The sequence below is a fragment of the Mauremys reevesii genome, linkage group 1 (assembly GCF_016161935.1).
Source record: "Mauremys reevesii isolate NIE-2019 linkage group 1, ASM1616193v1, whole genome shotgun sequence".
Classification (NCBI taxonomy): domain Eukaryota; kingdom Metazoa; phylum Chordata; order Testudines; family Geoemydidae; genus Mauremys; species Mauremys reevesii.
In genome coordinates this window covers 10,989,515-11,011,084 of record NC_052623.1, presented here as the reverse complement: position 1 = coordinate 11,011,084, position 21,570 = coordinate 10,989,515, and the positions used below count along the sequence as shown (strand labels likewise).

Genomic DNA, 21,570 nt, shown 5'->3' with positions numbered 1-21,570 from the left:
TCTGTCAACAACCTTTTTGAAGTGAGGACACCGGACCTGGAAATTCTGTCCAGAGAGGGTCTCTCCAAGCTGTACACCTCTCTATTTCCACTCCATATTCCCCTGCTTATACATGCAAGAAGGGCATTTGTTCTCTCCATCACAACACTGCACTGGGATCTCATGTACAGCCTGCTTTACATCATGACTCCCAGCTCTTTTTTGAGTCAGTCCTTGCTAAAACATTGCCCCTGCTAAAGTTAGACTTAGGACTCACAGTTTGTTAAACCACTTTGTTTTATTAGCACAGCGCTTTGCTAATAACACCCAGATAATGTGAGCACCATGCAAGACACAAACTATTTTATTCATACAGATAAAAGGGCGAGCACTTAACAAGATAACAAAGGAAGCAGAATCTGATAAGTTTACCTGGGCTAGGCATGCATATTTTATTTTTTTACTAACTATTATTGAACTTCTGTTAATGTTTCGCCATTAGCACCCTTGTTTATGCCTAATGGTTTTTTTTCTGGCACCTGTATTTTAACATTTTTTATTTCTGCTTAAAGGTACATACAACTTTTCTTTAATTCATTCTTATTTTTACAATATAATTCATTTTACTTTTACAATCCCTCCTTTTGGTCAAGCTTATGCCATGACCAACATTTTACTGGGTTTTCCATATTAACCGTTTTTTATTTTTTTGTTTATTAGCAATATTTATAATTATTATATTAGCACTTTGTTTTGGGGCAGTTACCTGGGTGGCATGCCTTACCCGATTTTGGATTCAACAGGAGACTAACTGAAAACATACAAAAATTATTAGGATTTTAAACAGGATAGTCAGGGCTTTCTGAAACAACCAGTTTTTTATGCCAGAGAAATTGAACAGGTTACTTAGCCACTTTTATAAAGAACTTGGCTTTTTATGGGGAAGATATGAGATTTGTTTTAAGTGGCTAGAGCGATTTATTACCTTCTTGGTATTGTTAGGTATAAACACACAACATTGTTTTTTAATGAGAGCACGGGTTTTTTTTTTGGCCGCCAGCACTATGTTTAATGCCTGACGGTTTTGGAGGGCCACCTGTCGGATTGCCACTGTTTATTTGGCCAGGGCTTTAAAACTTTTTTTAGTTTTATTTGCCATTATTTTAACTACTGCTTGTAACCATAGGAGCCTTTTTGCCTGGTGTATTACTTTCCCAAGTGGGATAAAGGAAATGCCAATAGCCTTTTTTCAGGTGTTATTTCTGTTTCATATTGTGTTAAACGGACAAGGTTTTTTAGTGAGGTCTTGGGAACTGAGTGGGATAGCCAGGACAGGAACACCAGTTTGAGAGTGGGCTGGGATGTGGCTGCAGACCCAGCATTTAGAAATAATAAGGGTCTGAGCTATTTACACTTGCTGCTGGATAAAAGAATTGTTATTGTGGACTTTCCAGACCTTAAGACACCAGCAGCCGAGGAACAGGCGCCACCAGAGGCTCATGTTGGAGGCAGGGCCCTTTTGGTTTTGACAGCCTTAAGTGAGGAAACCGTAGTTACGGTTTTACGTTCACCAGGCAGCAGGCGCTAGGCTTGCTACTGGTTTTTTTTGGGCCTTGCTTTAGGTTGTTGTTTGCTTCTGGCAACCCTTAGGAGAACGTAGATTGTAAGGTATTGCAGGCTGTTTTTTTACTTTTTTTTTGGAGTTAAAATTGACTCTGCGTGGTCCTGAAGTGATGATTGATTTGCTGGGGGGGGTGCATTTTTACACTGCGAAGCAAATATTTACTTTGCGATGCCAGACAGTTTAACAGCCGTCTGGCTAGTAAGCAATGCCTGATGATTTTTTGATGTTTTTTTTAAGTTTTTTACTACTTTTTTTTTGACTCTGGCTATAACAATGGCCTTCACACCTTATCTTTTTCTGATGCATACATTTTTTGTTTACACAAACAGATTGAGAATACAAACAGTAGTATTTTATATTGAGCAAAAGGCATTGCATATTAAACCTTGCTAAGTTTTACAATTAATAACCAAGACAATTTACATTGAGACCCAGGCCTTTAATGTTTTTTTAATTTACTTAACATAGACACAATTGAGAATTCTGTTTTTTACTACCTAAATTTTAAAACAAAGAGTTAGAGAGGGCCCAATTTGTAATGCATATGGGAAAACAGAATTTTATAGTCCCAGAGGGTTATTTTTTTTTGCTATTTAAAAAGGATGGCTAGCAGGATGAAATTAAATTATACAGGCATTTTTTTGGAAAAGGGCCCATTTTTTTTTAGAATGGCTGCAAAGGAACCAAGAATTCTTTCTTTTTCACATGGTTCTTTTTAACATTTTTTACAAAGTTTAACTGTTTAATTTTTTCCAGCCTTTGTAGAGTTAACTTTTTACTTTTTTTTTAAATTACTTGTTTATCTTTTAAAATGACACCTTTATCACCTCAGATTTCACCATTTTCAGCATTGTTCCAGGGGTTCATGCCTGCACTTACTGCTTTTTTTACTCCTGACACTATGCCCTTAGGGCTTCCAACCTGTTTTTCAGTTTCTTTATCTGTTGCTTGGCCGCTTTTCTGGGCTCGATCCTGCTTTTTTTCCAATGAACCGTTTGTGAGTGATATTGTGGTCACTTCACAATTTTGAAAGAAATGTTCAAGGAACGGGACCAGGAACGGTGCGGGCTAGTTGAGGAGCCCCCCTTCCCCCTTGCTGAATTGGTAGTGGAACACTAAAGAATCAGTTTCTGAGGCAGACAAGAAAGGGGAACAGAACAAGGGGATTTTTGTCCTTTTTACAATGAGATGGGAGTATCTATTCGGTTTCTGGGAAACTGGGCGGGCGGAAGCCCGCCCAATGCTAAAGGTTCCCCCCCACCCCCAGCCTAAGGGGAGGAGCTACAGGACCTGAGAAACCCACTAATTTCGGGGGACAACTAATAAAAGAACAGGGACAGGCATGTGGTCAAAGGGTCAGAAGAAGGGCGCCTGACGGGGACACCGAGCAGAGAACCCCGGACAGCGCCCACTGCTCCTCGAAGGCGTCAAGGGAGCCAGTGGACTCCGCCCAGAGGAACTCCGCCCGGATACGTATGAAGGGGGCTGGATTGATCCGGAGTGGGTTTTTTTTCAGAACTGGGTATAGGGGAGCGCTCGGTCTGGTGGTGGGAGAGGAGGCTTTTAATAAAGCTTTTAACTTATTATTTGAATATTAGAGAGAGGCGAGTGTTGATTTTGTCCACTTACGATTTGCCTCTTCCCACCACTGCATGAAACAATTAACCTCTCCTTTAGCCAATTTAGTTTTAGGTTGGCCGAGTTTGTCCTTTAAGACGTCCACTCGGTCTTTGTTTCAAGATTTTAACAGTGGCCTTTGAGGTTTGGGATCCCCCTGAATTAGCCTAGACCATTTTTCCAGAAATTTACAGGAGTCCAGACCCTTTTTACAGGAGTCTGGACCCATTTTAAAATACATAAAATGAGCCAGCGTTCGTTTCGGGAACTGCCCCGACTTAGACGTCTGGTTACCCATACAGGAGGACTTCACACACCAATCGCACAAGAAGGAAATTCGGGTTCATCAGAGCGATGCCCAGTGCAACACACAAAAGGAGCCCACAGGCTACTGCCTCAATCGCCCTTGCTTTCACACCAAGGGTTTTACCCAAAGTGCGGTGCGGCTGCGATTGTGCAGATTTCACTCACTCAGACCGCAGGGACAGGAGCCCCTTGGTCGGGCGATCCCCAGACGGAGACGGCACCCAGACTCAAACACTCCACAGGAGAACGGATAGACACAGAGACAGGACAGTCCTCAGTCCGGACAAAACACAGAAATAATTACCTGACCAGATTCCTGATGTCAGAACACAGGATCCCTACTAGAACAGAGTGGGAACCAACAGGTTCAATGGCTCAGACTTTACTGTGGTCATGCGCCTTTCCGTTCTGGTGGAGGACCGCTCGGGCCAAATGCCCAGGTGCCGGCTGCCACGGTCGTCCTACAGAAATGGCCAGGAATCACACAGCCCCAGTGAAGACGGATGCCATCTCGGTGGAACCTCCAAATTGTTAAAGTTAGACTTAGGACTCACAGTTTGTCAGACCACTCAGTTTTATTAGCACAGCACTTTGCTAATAACACCCAGATAATGTGAGCACCAGGCAAGACACAAACTATTTTATTTATACAGATAAAAGGGCGAGCACTTCACAAGATAACAAAGGAAGCAGAATCTGATAAGTTTACCTGGGCTAGGCATGCATATTTTATTTTTTTACTAACTATTACCGATCTTCTGTTAATGTTTCGCCATTAGCACCCTTGTTTATGCCTAATGTTTTTTTTTCTGGCACCTGTATTTTAACATTTTTTATTTCTGCTTAAAGGTACATACAACATTTCTTTAATTCATTCTTATTTTTACAATATAATTCATTTTACTTTTACACCCCCCATCCTGTAAGTGTGATCTGTGGTTCTGGTTCCTTGATATGGGACCTCACATTTAGTTGTAATCATCTGCACGTTGTTCAAGTGTACCCAGGTTAGCAAGTGATCAAGATCGTTTTATAGGACTGCCCTGTCCTAATCATTACTTGTCTCTCTGCAAAAACATACGTCCCCCAGACAGAAATCGCCCATGATAACACAGACACACAATAGTCTCTCACAAGGCAATTGTACAAAGGGAGAGAACTATGGCTCTGCATGTGTAACCCAAACATCCCTGATTTTTTGAATACTCAGTAGTTTTTTGCATAGTTTTTTTGTTTTTTGATGGAATTAAATAGTTCTCTTCTAAATGACCATCGTCACTCTTGTCTCACGTATACAGGCGTTAACCCAGAATCATTCCAGTATTACCCCAGTGTGACTGACAGTAGATTGGGCCCAAAGCTTTCCATTTGCTTTAAAAATCTCCTATTTAGAAAGATCCTGATTAGCTTTAATATAAACTGCCCCAGCTCACCTGAACCCTGGCTGCGTCTTCTTCCCTCTCAGCACATGCTGAATTCATGCACAAACAGCAGGACTCTGCACTCAGCGGGGATCAACTGGGTGAGAGAATTTATGTCTTCTAATGACACCCTGCTGACTTCATTCCCCATGTGGGAGTTGAGACACTTGGGTCACTATAAAGGTACATTTGGTGGGGGCTGTGACTCGAGCTGTTCAGGGGGGCCTGGTGTAAGGGCAAAAATAATATGAGCCTGAGCTGTGTCCTATTTCCAGAAATAAAGAGTAAAATGCAGTGTCGTCAAATAAATTGTATTTTATATTAGAGGGAAAAATCAACAAGAAAGAATCCAAAGAAAAAAGTCTCCAAGAGGAAGCAGGAGAGAAAAGATTCAGAAAATATTTAAACAAGCCACCTAACTGAACCCTTCTAGTATCTCTGTGCATCTGAGTGTTTGAAATCTAAGTTCACTTGCTTCCAGGCTCTGTGCCTAGGATTCATATAAATGCTACTGTCTAGTCTCTCCTCTCCAGGGCTATACCCCATGTGAGCACTTTTACTTGCTTGTTTTATGAAATGAAGATTTAAGCTAGTGCAATAAATTCTTTAGAAAACCTCTGGCTTTAACCAGCGACTGTATGCCAATCTAACACACGTGGCTAAGATGACACCTCTCTCACTATAAAACGTCTACAATCTCCCTGTCTGCTTACACAGATCCCGGAATGTAGTTTTACTGCTTCTACTTTGCTTCTAAACATGTTCACTAGTATTTTTGTATTATGTGCAAAAGACAGCTATAAATGTGAATTCAGGTGAGTTCTGCCTTACATAGAATATTTGAAAGAAATCGCTAAATCAGTGGTCCCCAAACTTTTGAGGGTCACACCCTCCCCCTTATCCCTGTCCCAGGCCTCACGGCCCCCCCTCCCCAGAGCTGGGCTGGGAACGGGGCTGTGGCTCGGGGGTGGGAGAACAACATGAACAGGGGTGTATGGGGGCGGAGGCTGGGGCTGCAGCTGGGGATGGACTTGGGACTGGGAGTGGGACCATGGCCAGGGGACAAGGCTGGGGGTGGGAGCGGAGCTGCAGCTGGGCTATGATGGGGGCCAGCAGCTGGCGTGTGGCCAGGTGCAGCTCCACACCCTGCCTCACCACCGGGCCGGGAATTGAGCCACAGCCAGAGGCTAAGGCTGGTGGCTGGAACAGGGGCAGGAGTGGAGCTGCCACCAGGCCTTGGTGAGGGCCAGCAGCTGGGACCTCAGCTGGGTGTGGAGCCCTGCCGAGGCTAGGGATGGGGCCAGGCATGGGGCCGGGAGCCAGGGACATGGCTGGGGGTGGAACTGGAGAAGAGCTGGGGATGGGAATAGTCCTGGTGGTGCTACCTCCCCAACCCCTGTGGGGGCTGGCCTGGGCCCTGCTATGCCCCCCAGATGTTCCTCCCTGCAGCCCTAGGGGAACGCGCCCCACAGTTTGGGGATCTCTGCTCTAATTGCAAATGTGGTTATTAGAAACTGTGGGTTATAAATGAACAAACCAGTTGATCAGGTCGCAAATATGAGAAAAGTGTTTGTACAAGAAGAACCACATGTGACTCAAAATATTGGGGGAGTTACCTCCTTGAATTGGTACCAAAACAGTTTTGAGGAGTTACCCTCCCAGGCTTTGCTTCTCTATACTCTAAACTATATTGACCTGGGATAAAATCACTTGTCACTCAACAGCTTAAAACACCCCCTTTGCCCACTAAACAGACACCAGCTTAACTCTAGAGAGCAGTGTCTGGTGGTACACGGTTGAATTACGTACAAGATGGAGTCTTCTCTTTTGAAAACAAAAGAAGGGATTTCAGACCCAACGAGGGTTTTTTATGGAACTCAGTAACGTCAGAATAGCAAAACGCTGCTATGAATTGTTCTGAGGGCCCAGTAAGTGGATTGAAGAAACTCTTCTCATAGACTCATAGACTCTAAGGTCAGAAGGGACCATTATGATCATCAGTCTGACCTCCTGCACAACGCAGGCCAGAGAATCTCACCCACCCACTCCTGTAACAAACCCCTAACCTATGTCTGAATTATTGAAGTTCTCAAATTGTGGTTTGAAGACCTCAAGCTGCAGAGAATCCTCCAGCAAGTGACCCATGTCTCATGCTGCAGAGGAAGGCGAAAAACCTCCAGGGCCTCTGCCAGTCTGCCCTGGAGGAAAATTCCTTCCTGACCCCAAATATGGCGATCAGTTAAACCCTGAGCACGTGGGCAAAACTCACCAGCCAGCACCCAGGAAAGAATTCTCTGTAGTAACTCAGATCCCACCCCATCTAACATCCCATCACAGACCACTGGGCATACTTACCTGCTGATAATCAAAGATCAATTGCCAAATTAATTGCCAGAATTAGGCTATCCCATCATACCATCCCCTCCATAAGCTTATCAAGCTTAGTCTTAAAGCCAGATATGTCTTTTGCCCCCACTACTCCCCTTGGAAGGCTGTTCCAGAACTTCACTCCTCTAATGGTGAGAAACCTTCGTCTAATTTCAAGTCTAAACTTGCTAGTGTCCTGTTTTTATCCATTTGTTCTTGTGTCCACATTGGTACTGAGCTTAAATAGTTCCTCTCCCTCTCTAATATTTATCCCTCTGATATATTTATAGAGAGCAATCATATCCCCCCTCAACCTTCTTTTGGTTAGGCTAAACAAGCCAAGCTCTTTGAGTCTCCTTTCATAAGCCAGGTTTTCCATTCCTCGGATCATCCTAGTAGCCCTTCTCTGTACCTCTTCCAGTTTGAATTCATCCTTCTGAAACATGGGAGACCAGAACTGCACACAGCATTCCAGATGAGGTCTCGCCAGTGCCTTGTATAACGGTACTAATACCTCCTTATCTTTGCTGGAAATACCTCGCCTGATGCATCCTAAAACCGCATTAGCTTTTTTAGCGGCCATAACACATTGGCGGCTCATAGTCATCCTGTGATCAACCAATACTCTGAGGTCCTTCTCCTCCTCTGTTACTTCCAACTGATGTGTCCCCAATTTATAACTAAAATTCTCATTATTACTCCCTAAATTCATGACCTTGCACTTTTCACTATTAAATTTAATCCTATTACTATTACTCCAGTTTACAAGGTCATCCAATTCTTCCTTTATGATATCCCGGTCCTTCTCTGTGTTAGCAATACCTCCCAGCTTTGTGTCACCTGCAAAGTTTATTAGCATATTCCCACTTTTTGTGCCAAGGTCAGTAATAAAAAGATTAATTAAGATTGGTCCCAAAACCGATCCCTGAGGAACTCCACTCTCTTCTGAGAGGCTCCCGGCTAATTTAGTGCATTCCCCACATCCCCCCTTCTCTGGATTTCTGAATTCCAGAGCATGTTCTTCAGACAGAACCCTAAGGAAATCACCGGGCCTCAGTCAACGCATGAAACCTGAGCTTTGTATTTCGCCACATCCAGGCAAAAATCCTGTGTCTACAAATATGTCTGGGAATTCATATGTGACTGTCAATTCAGTGAGGTCTGGGTTTCCTGGTTCTACTGTTGTTCTGATTTTTACTGGCTGGCAGAGCAAAAATCACCTGAAACAAAGAGATCAGTGCTGACCTGGATGATCCCACGCAGAAATGGCCTCTTTTTCCTCCAGGTCACCTACCCCAGGCAGTATGCTCACCACAGCCTTCCCATGATATCCCAGCGCATCCGCCCTGCAATTGCCGTGTGTACTCAGTTCATGTGTTTATATCAAGGCTTTCGGCACCTTTTTCCCACCTTTGCACCATCTTAGGAAGTAAGGATGCAGGAGAGGTTTTCTGAGTAACTTAGACAGCACGTTTGTGGGGGCTTTGTGTACGCTGGGATGGGAACACCACCTCCGACTCACAGGGAACCATACACCGTCCCTACACGAGCTTAGCGCTGCTGGCCGGAAGGTGATCTTGGCCATGCCTTGTCCTCACTCTGTCCCTTGTGTGTAGCACTGGTAACAAAGAGGAGTGTGAAAGCTCCTTGCACCTTCTCTTGCTTTGCTGGAACATCTGGCCTTTATGACTGACACACCCAGCCACAGCCACGCATACTGCAGGAATAAATGCAGTATCTGACCCTGACATTCCGTCAGCTCCGAGATGCAGCAACACACCCAGGGCCATTTAGGCACCAGAATAAGTGCTGAGTGCTGGGCTCTTCTGTCCCAAATGTGCCACTATGGAAGCTGCTGGAGTCAACCTTTTTTTTTTTTAAATCTGGCCTTAGTTGTGGTGTCTGAACATTTGAGAGTCTGTCCCCAGTTGTTTAACCCTACCACACAGCAGCACAACGCACCAGGTCGAGAAAGGTGTATCTGCATCAAAGAGCACTTTGAAAATCCCCAAATCCTTACCAGAGTGATCTCAGGCACAAAGTATTTAAAGTTCACTTTCTGATACTGTCAATAAATAAATGAAACAGAGTGGTGTGTGTGTGTGTGTGTGTGTGTGTGTGTGTGTGTGTGTGTGTGTGTGTGTGTGTGTGTGTGAATAAAATACTCAGGAAAAAGTCTTGCTCCACTTTCCTCTCACCTTTGTTCCTGTTGTTTAAGATATGCTGGGTAGCATATAGATATATATCACATACATAATCTGTATTATCTGCACCGTACATATACTAGTAGTACGCATTAAGTACCAATAACGTTAACTACAAACCTCATAATAAAAGAACTAGATAAGTTAAAAAAAGAACAAGATAAATTCATGGAGGGTAGGTCCATCAATGGCTATTAGCCAGGATGGGCAGGGATGGGGTCCCTAGTCTCTGTTTGTCAGAAGCTGGGAATGGGCAACAGGGGCTGGATCACTTGATGGTGGCTAACCTATTGAGAAGGGCTTGAAACTAGGTGTGAAGGGGGCAGGTGAGCAAAGCCCACAGGTAAGTCGAGAACATGGAGACCTGGAAGAAAGTTTTGAATTTGTGGGCGCATCGACTGTTCTAGCAGGTATAAGGGAGAGACAAGATAGAACGGGAGGTGAGGGGGAAGCAAATCAGTATCTTAGATGTCTGTATACTAATGCAAGAAGTATGGGGAATAAACGGGAAGAACTTGAAATGCTAGTAAATAAACACAACTATGACACAGTTGGCATCACGGAGACTTGGGATAATACGCGTGACTGGAATGTTGGCATAGAAGGGTACAGCTTGCTCAGGAAGGACAGGCAGGGAAAAAGGGAGGAGTTGTTGCCTGATATATTAAACATCTATACACTTGGACTGAGGCTGAGATGGAAATAGGAGACAGACTTGCTGAAAGTCTCTGGGTAAGGAAAAAAGGGGTAAAAAACAAGGGTGATGTCATGGTAGGGGATCTACTACAGACCACCGAACCAGGAAGAATACATGGATGAAGCTTTTTTTAAACAACTACCAAAATCATCCAAAGCCCAGGACTTGGTGATGATGGGGGTCTTCAACTACCCACACATCTGCTGGGAATATAACACAGCAGGGAACAGATTTTCCAATAAGTTCTTGGAATGTATTGGAGACATTTTTGTATTTCAGAAGGTGGAGACAGCTGCTAGGGGAGAGGCTGTTCTAGATTTGATTTTCACAAATAGGGAGTGTAACCGGGTGCGTCCGGGGCTCAACCCTCCGAGGGGAGGAGCGGAGCCACATCGGCCCGCTGGTCTCATGAGGGCTCTGCCCTGTCCCTTTAAGGCTAGACGACAGAGTCAGAGTCTATTAGGGCTCCGGCCTTTGGCTGCAAGGCGGAGCAGTAAACAGTACAAGGAGGCTCAGGCCTCTCGCAGCAGGGCTGAGCAATAAACAGTGTAAGGGAGCTCAGGCCTCTTCTAGCAGGGCTGAGCAATAAACAGTACAGGGGAGCTCAGGCCTCTTGTGGCAGGCTGAGCAGTCTGGTGAGGGGGATAACTGCCACCCGTGAGTGGGGTGGCAGGGGGGACACAGGCCCACCCACTCCACTGTGTCCCGGCCCGGGGCCCTAGGCAGCGGTCGTTACCGCTGACGGTCAGTGGGGATCCTGACCGCAACACACTGACATGGGTATTGTCTGGTCAGCAGCCTGACTGAGGTCGGCTGCCCCCGGGCCACTTCCAATATCCCCCTCGGGTCCTACCTGGTCCACGGCATCCGGTCCCGGGAAGTCCCACTGCCTGGGTTCCTCACAACCCGGGCTGGGGGGTAGATCTGGTAGTTCCTCGGGGAAGTCTGGCCAATTCTGCTCCGGAGGTTCCTCGGGGTAACAGCAAGGTAGCGGGGAAGTTCCTGGTGGCTCCTCCTCGTAGGTGGCGCGTGGAAGCTCCGGCAGGTCTTCCCAGTAGCGAGCGAGGGGGATCTCCGGCCAGTCCGGGCAGCTGCTCTGGGCCCCAGCGGCTTCCCCGTCAGGAGCTCCCTCAGGCAGGTCTGCTCCCCGCGGTGGCTGGGCACCGACTGAGCTGGAAGGGCCGGCTTTTATCCTTCCGGGTCGCCGCCTGACCCTCTGAGGGCTGGCTCACCTCTCTGTAGCCCCGCCCCTTCCTGTGTCCGGGGCTCAACCCTCTCCGGGGAGCAGGGGAGCCACACCGGCCCGTTACAGGAGGAACTGGTTGAGAATTAGAAAGTAGAAGGCAGCTTGGGTGAAAGTGATCATGAAATGGTAGAGTTCATGATTCTAAGGAATGGTAGGAGGGAGAACAGCAAAATAAAGACAATGGATTTCAAGAAGGCGACTTTAGCAAACTCAGGGAGTTGGTAGGTAAGATCCCATGGGAAGCAAGTCTAAGGGGAAAAACAATGGAAGACAGTTGGCAGTTTTTCAAAGAGACTTTATTTAGGGCACAAGAGCAAACTATCCCACTGTGTAGGAAAGATAGGAAGTATGGCAAGAGACCACCCTGGCTTAACTAGGAGATCTTCCATGATCTAAAAATCAAAAAAGAGTTCTACAAAAGTAGAAAGTTGGTTAAATTGAATTAAAACAAATAACACACGTATTTAGGGACAAAATTAGAAAGTCCAAGGCACAAAACTTGATCAGACTAGATAGAAACATAAAGGGTAAGAAGAAAACATTCTACAAATATATTAGAAGCAAGAGGAAGACCAAGGACAGGGTAGGCCTGTTACTCAATGAAGGGGGAAAAATAATAACAGAAAATGTGGAAATGACAGAGGTGCTCTGTGACATCTTTGTTTCAGTTTTCAACAAGAAGGTTGGTAGTGATTGAATGTCTAAAATAGTGAATGACAGTGAAAATGAGGTAGGATCAGAAGAGGCTAAAATAGGGAAAGAACAAGTTAAAAATGACTTGGGCAAATTATATGTCTTCAAATCACCAGGGTCTGATGAAATGCATCCTAGAATACTCAAAGAGTTGACTGAGGAGATATCTGAGTCATTAGCAAGTATCTCTGAAAAGTCATGGAAGACAGGAGAGATCCCAGAAGGCTGGAAAAGGGCAAATATAATGCCTATCTATAAAAAGTTGAAATAAGGACAACCCAGGGAATTATAGACCAGGCAGGGTAACTTCAGTACCTGGAAAGATAATGGAGTAAATAATCAAGTAATTATCTTGTAAGCAGTTAGAGGATAATAAGGTGATAAATAACAGTCAACATGGATTTGTTAAGAACAAATCATGTGAAACCAGACTAAGAGCTTTCTCTGACAGGGTAACAAGCCTTCTGAATGGGGGGGAGCGGTAGATGTGGTATATCTTGACTTTAGTAAGGCTTTTGATACTGTCTCGCATGACCTTCTCATAAACAAACTAGGGAAATGCAACCTATATGGAGCTACTATAAGGTGGGTGCAAAACTGGTTGGAAAACCATTCCCAGAGAGTAGTTATCAGTGGTTCACAGTCATGCTGGAAGGGAATAACGAGTGGGGTCCCACAGGGATCCATTCTGTGTATGGTACTGTTGAATATCTTCATCAATGACTTAGATAATGTCATAGAGCATACACTTATAAGTTTGCGGATCATACCAAGCTGAGAGGTGTTGCAAGTGCTTTGGAGGATAGGATTAAAATTCAAAATGAGCTGGACAAACTGGAGAAATGCTCTGAAGTAACTAGGATGAAGTTCAATAAGGACAAATGCAAAGTACTTCACTCAGTAAGGAATAATCAGTTGCACACATACAAATGGGAAATGATTGCCTTGGAAGGAGTACTGTGGAAAGGGATTTGGTCATAGTGGCTTGGCCGTTCTTATATTCTTATTACAGTTGTTATCTACACACACACTGACCTTAGTTAACTCCCAGGAGATGCAGGTTTCCATCGCATAATGCAGGACAAAAGGCCCCCACAAATAGGAAGTCCATCCAGAAGATGGCTGCTACAGCCCAGAGTGCGTGAAATCCTACCTCCTCCATGGGGCAGCCCCACAACTAATGCTGCTCCAAAAGTGATGGATGAAGCCTGCGGAGAGTGCTGATTCAGTGCTTCCACAAGGCTCAGCCATCACCCGCCCCTCCCCAGAAGGAGATGCTCTTTACACCCTTCTAAGACATAGGGGTGACCCTATTTGTGACCCCATCTCAGGGTTCTACTGAACCTTCCATTTCTCTTGCATTTAAACCCTTCTGGGCTGTCGCATAAAGCCATTCAGACATTGGGCTAGTTGTCCTTCCAGGTCCCCAAAACTGGAACTGGGGGTACAGCTGTGGTCCAGCTCTGAGGGGAAGCAGCAGTGAGAAGTGCATAGAGAAAAGGTCCTTGTGTGCAGCTTGAGCAAATCCTGGGAGAGCTGTAGAAAAGATGGCCATTTTGAACTGGTTCCTGTGGTGAATGAAGCCGGGGAGGCCCAGGAGCTGGTGGAGGCCGGGGTGATGGGGCTGTAATTCTCCATATGGGAGAAGGCAGACAGGGGCAGTCTGCATGCACTGGGGTCCAGAGAGGAACAACCTGCAGTGACAAAACGTTTTCATTGCCGACACTAACCTGCCGTGTGGTTTCAATTCCAGCCTCCCAAATGGTCCTGGAAACCGGCCGTGCACCATGTCCTGCTAAAATCACTCCACCCCCTCCACTTTCCTCCTAATGGGTATTCCGGGGATGGAGGCCACCCACTTCTGGATCGCCTTCCCGTTCTGTGCCATGTACGTTGTGGCCCTGCTGGGGAACTTCACCCTCCTCTTTGTGATCACGACGGAGCCGAGTCTGCACTTGCCCATGTACTACTTCCTCTGCATACTGGCCGGCATTGACCTGGAGCTCACCACCTCCACCGTGCCCAAGATCCTGAGCATCTTCTGGTTCCGCTCCCATGAAATCAGCTTTGAGTGTTGCGTGGTCCAGATGTTCTTCATCCACAGCTTCTCAGGTATGGAGTCCGGATGTTGCTGGCCATGGCCTTCGACCGCTACATCGCCATCTGCAAGCCATTGCGCTACACCACCATCCTCACCAACGCCGTCATCGCCAAGATCAGGTTGGCTGTCTTTGTGCGGGGCATCGGGCTGATGACCCCCTTGACATGCATGGTCAGTCGCCTGCCGTACTGTGGTCCCAGGGTCATCTCCCACTCCTACTGCGAGCACATGGCCGTGGTGAAGCTGGCCTGTGGGGACATCACGCCCAACTATGCCTATGGGATAATGGCCGCAACTTTTGTGGTGGGATCAGACTCCATCTTCATCGCCATCTCCTACATCCTGATCTTCCGGGCCGTCCTCAGCCTTTCCTCCAGGGATGCGTGCCTGAAATCCTTCGGCACCTGCGGCTCCCATGTGTGCGTCATCCTGGTCTTCTACACCCCAGCACTATTCTCCTTCTACACGCAGCGCTGGGGCCAGAACATCCCTGCACACATCCACATCCTGCTGGCAGACCTCTACCTCTTGGTGCTACCCATGCTGAACCCCATCATATACAGCATGAAGACCAAGCAGATCAGGGGCCGGGTGCTGAGGCCATTCTATCCAAAAGCTGAGGTCAGAATTAACTTCTGCTAAAAATAATTACTTGTGTTCATGGTGATTCTGTTCTTCCGGGTCTTGGCCAGGATTGTCAACCTAGCTGGAAGGAAGGAAGCACCAGAACGTTCATGAGAACATCTTCTTGTGGGATTTCCAGCCCGAGAGTCTCCAAGGTTCCTTTTACACTTGTAATGTCACCTTGTCTCAAACTTTTTGATCACCTGTTTTTTGTGTCTTCCTCACCTTTATGTCTGTTTCATGACAATGTTAAAGACAAATTTAAGAGAGAAACTGTATAGTGCACAGTATGCACAATCACAAGAGCAATGTGTAAAATGAAATGATTAAAACGTGCCATTTGGAAATTGTGGGAATACTGATAGTGTACAAGGCCCATTGCACTATCCCTTGTTATTATTATTCATTAATGTTGGTATTTGCACAGGGTGTCTCAGCAGAGCTCGCAATGGATATGGAAAGGGGTGAAACCAAAGCTGGAATTAGATGGTATGAGAAAGCCTTTGTCTCTCTGCCACCCCCCAGCGCTGCACACCAGTATCTGAGCACACTCCTACTCAGTGGATTTAAGAGTCACTTTCCAAGCCCCCGCTGAGGTGAACAAAACTCCATTAATCCTCTCTGGACAGGTTCTCCCTTCTCTAGCCCTCATTGCTGCTGTATGTGATGCAGGACTCCATTTTAACTATGATGAATATCATCAGCTATTCCCGCGGGACTTAGGCCAGACAAATGGAAATAGCACCAGACCTGCTCCGCCTCATGCATCTGTCACATGGAAACCAGCACTAGGAAAATGAGGCCTTTTGGAAGTGGAAATGCTCTGCCTGTAACACACACGAGAGTAACGCGAGGCACTCAGAACCTGTCTGCCTTGACATCATTATTGTCCCCACTGGTTTTCTACTGTCCACCCAACCGCATGTTTAATTTTTGATGGATGGTAACATGATAGGACACTCCTGTCAATCCAGGTTGGGACAACTGATGTGCCTTGAGAATGGGGGCATGGAGAAAGCAGCAGAAGGAAAGTGAGATACTCATTCCTGCATGTATCTGATGCTTAATGAAGGAGGAAGTTCCCATCACTGGACGGGTCAGGAAGTGCTGTGGTTGCTGGTTAGAGCCTGGCCCTGGGAACTAAGTGCTGGTGGGAGAACCCCAGGTTTGTTAAGTGGATCCCCAATCCCAACCTACATTCCTGAGAATACCCTGCTTGACTCCTTCTAGGCCCAGACCCCTTGGTTCCCTCCCACAAGCCCTGAGGAGGCAGGAGTTAGTGCCAGGCAGAAATGCTGCACTCAGCTAAAAACCAACAATTGAATCTGGGCAGAGACGAGCCCTCGGGCAGTGAAAGGGACCATTCAGGGGCCCCTGTGTGGAGTCACAAACACTGTCCTCCCTTCAGCTCCAGCACAAGTACAGAGTCCTCAATGCCTCAATATACAGCCTAATATTCACTAATGCGACTGAGTGTATGTCTACACTGGAACATAAACCTGGGCTTGAGCCCAGGCTCAGGGCTAATCCCCCGTTGCATTTACACTTTAATTGTGCTAACTCAGGGCTTGGACTCAGGGTCCCAGGACCCTGCAGGGCTGGAGGTTCCGAGCTCGAGTCAAGCTGGGACCCAGGGTATGAGCCCCATTGCTTTGCAGTGGAGCTGCAGCCCTGCTTACCTCATGTCCCAGGAGTCCATTGGAAGTATCCCACAATTCCATGGGACAACTTCCTTAGTCTTCTCTATCCCAAAAATCTACAAGCCACTCTACTGAAAACAGAAGACACCCCTGACCTCGGACAAACAGCAGCGTTAACCCATTCTCTTCTGATCACCAGTCTGCAAACACACTGTCAGAGAGCCCCTACGCTTATAGAAACTTTCTAATTTTAAGAATAACTGAAATGTACAAACATCAAGAAATGGAACTGTGCACCAACATCGGGTGGATCAGCATTTAACAGTGTTACAGCAGGCGCCAACTGTACAATGTTAACCCTCGCCCCTTTAGTTCAAAAGTTGGCTTTTCTCGCCTTTGCCCCTGGGAACTGCAGCAAAGTGAGAGAGGAAACGAATGGCCAATGGCATTTTCAAGTGATAAAATAGCAAGCCATGTCAGTCGCTTGTCAGCCGCCATCAACCAAAGATATGTTTTAATGAGCCCAAGCTTCAAAAAGGTGTGCTCACCACTCATGACCAGAGATGTCCCTTGGGTAGGGTGAATCGGGGCAACCGCTCCAGGTCCCGCGCTTTGGGGGGCCCCATGGGCCAGTGTGATTGGTTGGTGTGGTCGGTCCCAGAAGACAAATCCGTCACTTCCACCCCGGGCCCCGCACCCCACTAGGGACGGCCCTGCTCACGACTGTGACTGGCAGTGTGAGCAGAATCCTCAAAACTCTCCACACGTTAGGAGAAGTGTCTTTCAGCTCTGCATCATGAATGAATTGGAGAACTTGGAGTGGAGAGCGCTTCCCAGGTACCAAAATGTAATGGATGTTGTTCAATTCAACATAGAAGTCTTTATCACTGATGTCTGAGCATTTCCCATGTGTCAGCGTCCATTGAAGTTCCGTACGATTGTTCAAGAGTGTTTTCCCATCTGCCGTCAGTTTACTGAGATCATATAAATGCCCCCAGGTCTTTTTGTGATGCTTCATTTGTCCAAACCTTTCTTTGAAGGACACTCCAGCCTTGTCAATGAGTGAGCAAAAAAATCCCTCTTGAATTTTTCTTCTGAGCTTCCCATTACTCCATCTCTGCCCTCGTAACTAAACTGTCTCTTCTTCCGATGAATATGAGATTGCTTGAAGACAGGCTCAACTCCTAAGTTTTCTATCATTTCTTCGGCAGCAGTGATAGAATCTTCAAATCTGTTGTCTCTGTAGGCCATAACGAGATCAAGGCAGCTTTTCATCAAAGTAGTAGCAGTTGCAACGTCCATTGACTGAGTTTGTAATGCCTTGCTTAAAATGTTTACTTGGAACAGAATATTGTGCCAAACCACAAGTGAGACCAGAAATTTGAAGTCAGTAATCTGATTTGCCAGGCTTTGCACCTCGTATCAGATTCTGGCCTCAGGTTTACTTGACTGCACCAGTTCCATCTGGGCATTGTAAACCTCAGTCACTTGGTATCTCACTAGCCTTATGCTCACTCTTCAAGTCTTAAACACACATAGACTTTCACAATTACACAATAAAACAAGGTTCACAATATTGCATCAGGTCTCTCACTTCATTTCGTTCGTATATCTCACTGACTGATTGGCGATGTCCCACCCCTTATCTACACATGAGGGCCTGGCTGACAACATTCTAGGAGGTTCAAAGAAAATGTCATTCTCAGAAAGTCTGGAAGGTTCCATGAGATTCTGCAAAGGTCCGGAACATTCTAGGAGGTTAGTGAAAAATGAACCCACATACAGAATGCCTGAAACATTGTACTTCAAACATTCTATTTTCCCTTTCATGGCTAACAACAAAAACAGCACCCTGAACCCAATGCTCCCCCAACCCCGGCACCCCAGGTGATCTCCTGGGTTGCCTGTCCCTAAATCCAGGCTTGGACACGGTTACTTTGACTCGGGTCTGTGCACTATAGTGTGGACACCAGAGCCCTAGATTTAAGCATGGGTTAGAAAAGTCTTAACATGGGGTTTAAATACCATGTAGATGCTCCAGCCCAGGGTTCTCTAACACGGGTCAACTGACTCAAGTCCCACTAAGCCTGGGCTTACAGGGCAGTGTAGACATACCCTAGAGTCCAAACTGTGCCTCCCATGGTCTCTGAGTCCCCAAACATGGTGCCTCCTGCCTCTTGCAGTGCGAGCTCAGAGTGGCAAGCCCCAGTTTTAGCTGTGTTGTCTGGTGCCCAGACCTCTGGCTGCTGGGCTGGTCTGGGCTCCTCCGCTACATCTGGGCTGGTCTCCCAGCCCGGCTGTGAATGTGCCCTGGCCAGTTCTCTGGGCCAATCCCTTAGCGCCTGCACCCCCAACTTCAGGCTGTGTCAGGGCCTCTTTATTCCAGCAGCAGCAGCAACATGTGTTCTCCATAAGCCACATAGTTCTTCTCTCTAGCCACGCTCCAGAGGTGAGCAACAAAGATGACCAAAGGGATGGAAAACAAGCTATGTGAGCAAAAGCTGAAGGAACTGTGTATGTTTAGTTTGGAAAGAGGAGATTAATGGGGGAAAGGACCAGCGTTCCCTCTAATTTTATAAGTCCACGTGCAGAATGAATTTTATTATGTGCACCAATATGGAGGTGATGACACATCACCTCCATATTGGTGCACATAACAAAATACATGTGGTGGGGGTGGGACCAAGGGATTTGGAGTGTGGGAGTGAAGCATGCCGTCGCTGCTTCACTCCTCCCGCCTCCCAGGCTTGCGGCGCCAATCAGCTTAGGCGCCGCAAGCCTGGGAGGCGGGAGAAGTGAAGCAGCCACGGTGCACTCGACGATGAGGTGAGGCAGAGGTGACCTGGGACGGGGAGTTCCCCTGCTTGTCCCCCCATCTTACTTGCTGCAGGCGGCCCTCCCCACGCACCCCTGCCCCAGCTCCCTCTGCCTAAATGCCAGCGGAGACAGGGGCGGCTGAAGATCTGGCTGCTGTGGTTGCTGCTGAAGAAAATGGCGCCCCCAAATCTCAGCGCCCTATATATATATATGGTGCAGATAATACATATTATGAATGTGATATGTACCTATATGATATCCAGCATATATTAGGCAACAGGAACAAAGGTGATAGAAAAGTAAAGCAAGACTTTTTCCCCGAGTATTTTATTCACACACACAACCACACACACCCCACACAACTCTGTTTCATTTATTTATTGTTAGTATAAGTAAGTGAATATTGAATACTGTGTGCCTGAGATCACTCTGGTGAGGCTTTGGGGAGTTTTGAGGTGCACTTTGAGGCAGAAACACCCTTTATCATCTGTCTCTCTCGATCTGGTGCATTGTGCTGCTGTGTGGTTGTGATGTTCCCCTGGTGTTCTCTGGACAAGTGATCTGCTAGGTCATTCCAGTCATTTACTCTGGGAGCCAGACTGACCCTGCTCTGTTGTGAGAACCCACACTCCCGGGCTGTTCACGCACAATCTCTGGCATGTGAGCTGCTCCCAGCTATGTGAGTGAGCACTTTTGTCCAGCCGCTGCCTGGATTGTGCAACTGAATGATACTAGCCAGTATCTCCGGTCCCAGATGCAACCCTAGGAACCTCCGTCTTGCAGTGTTCAGTTATGCCCACTGGATGATGCAAGCTTATATGAGTTCTGAAATTCAACAAAGAAATTGATATGTACTAGGCTTGTTTTCCCAAGGGGAGTCTCTGACATGCTTCAAACCAAACACACTGCTTCAGGTAGAATAAACAAACAGATTTATTAACTACAAAATATAGATATTAAGTGATTATAAGTCAAAACATAACAAGTCAGATTTGGTCAAATGAAATAAAAACAAAACGCATTCTAAGCTGACCTTAACACTTTCAGTGCCCTTACAAACTTAGATGCTTCTCACCGCAGGCTGGCTGGCTGCTCTTCAGCCAGGCTCTCCCCTTTGATCCAGCTTTGCGAACAGGGGCTGCTAACAGGGAGTTTCGCAAGGGAGTTCTCCAGGTGAAGGAGGAGCTAATACAGCATCTGTGGGGTAAGTGACTGTCTGTAGTGTGTGTTTGTTTGTGTTTGGGGGTTACTTGCTGTGTGCTGAGCTTGTGTTTGTCAGTCTGTTTGTTTGTTTGGTTGTTTGAGGACCGTGTGCTCTGGCTGGCAGTTGGAGGCAGGTTTGAAAGCTCGAAGCCTCTGGTAATTGGCTGAGCCTTAATCAGTGGGCGGGCATTCACTCAGGCCAGGGCTTTATAAAGCCGTGCACAAGCGACCAGGGAGCTTTGCGAACAGGGGCTGCTAACAGGGAGTTTCGCAAGGGAGTGTGGGAAGGGAATGGGAGCCCCTCGCCGGCCGTAACCCCTTCCCCGTGGCCCCCCCCCCAAAAAACCTATAAACCTAACCACATTCCAAAACCCCTTCCTGTAAACCACTCTTCCACTAACTAGGAGACAATGCAGGCAGAAGCCCAGCAGCAGAGTGGGGGCTATCCAGTTTATTGCACTGAGTGTTGCATGTATGATTACCTGCCCTGTGGGCGGGTGGCGTATGTGTGCAGTCGGTGCAAGGAGCTCCTGGCCCTCAGAGACCATGTACGGGCTTTGGAGGCCAGGGTGGTGGAACTGGAGGAGCTAAGAGAGGCAGAGAGGTATGTTGATGAGGCTTTCCGGGACACTGTAGAATTGTCCCACCTCCGCTCAGACAGCTCCTGTGCTGTTGAGGAGGAAGAACGGCCCAGGGAAGTAGAGCAGTTGATGGGAGCAGAGGGAAACCTTCCGTAGTTGGGACCCTCCTTCCAGATGGTGCTGGGGTTGCCTTTCGCACTGAGGTTGCTTCTCCGGGGGAGGGAACTCCAGTTTCTAGGAAAAGGCAGATGTTAGTAATGGGAGATTCAATTATTAGAAATGTAGATAGGTGGGTTTGTGATGACCAGGAGAACCGCATGGTGACTTGCCTGCCTGGTGCGAAGATTGCGGATCTCTCGAGGCATCTAGATAGACTTATGTGTAGTGCTGGGGAGAGACGGTGGTCGTGGTACATGTAGGTACCAATGACATAGGGAAGGGTAGGAGAGA

The 21,570-nt window shown here is 46.9% G+C and overlaps 1 pseudogene; it reads left to right on the top strand.

The window, feature by feature from the left end:
• Positions 1-13,968: 13,968 nt before the first annotated feature.
• LOC120400653 lies at positions 13,969-14,897 on the top strand (annotated as a pseudogene).
• The last annotated feature ends 6,673 nt before the right edge of the window (positions 14,898-21,570 follow it).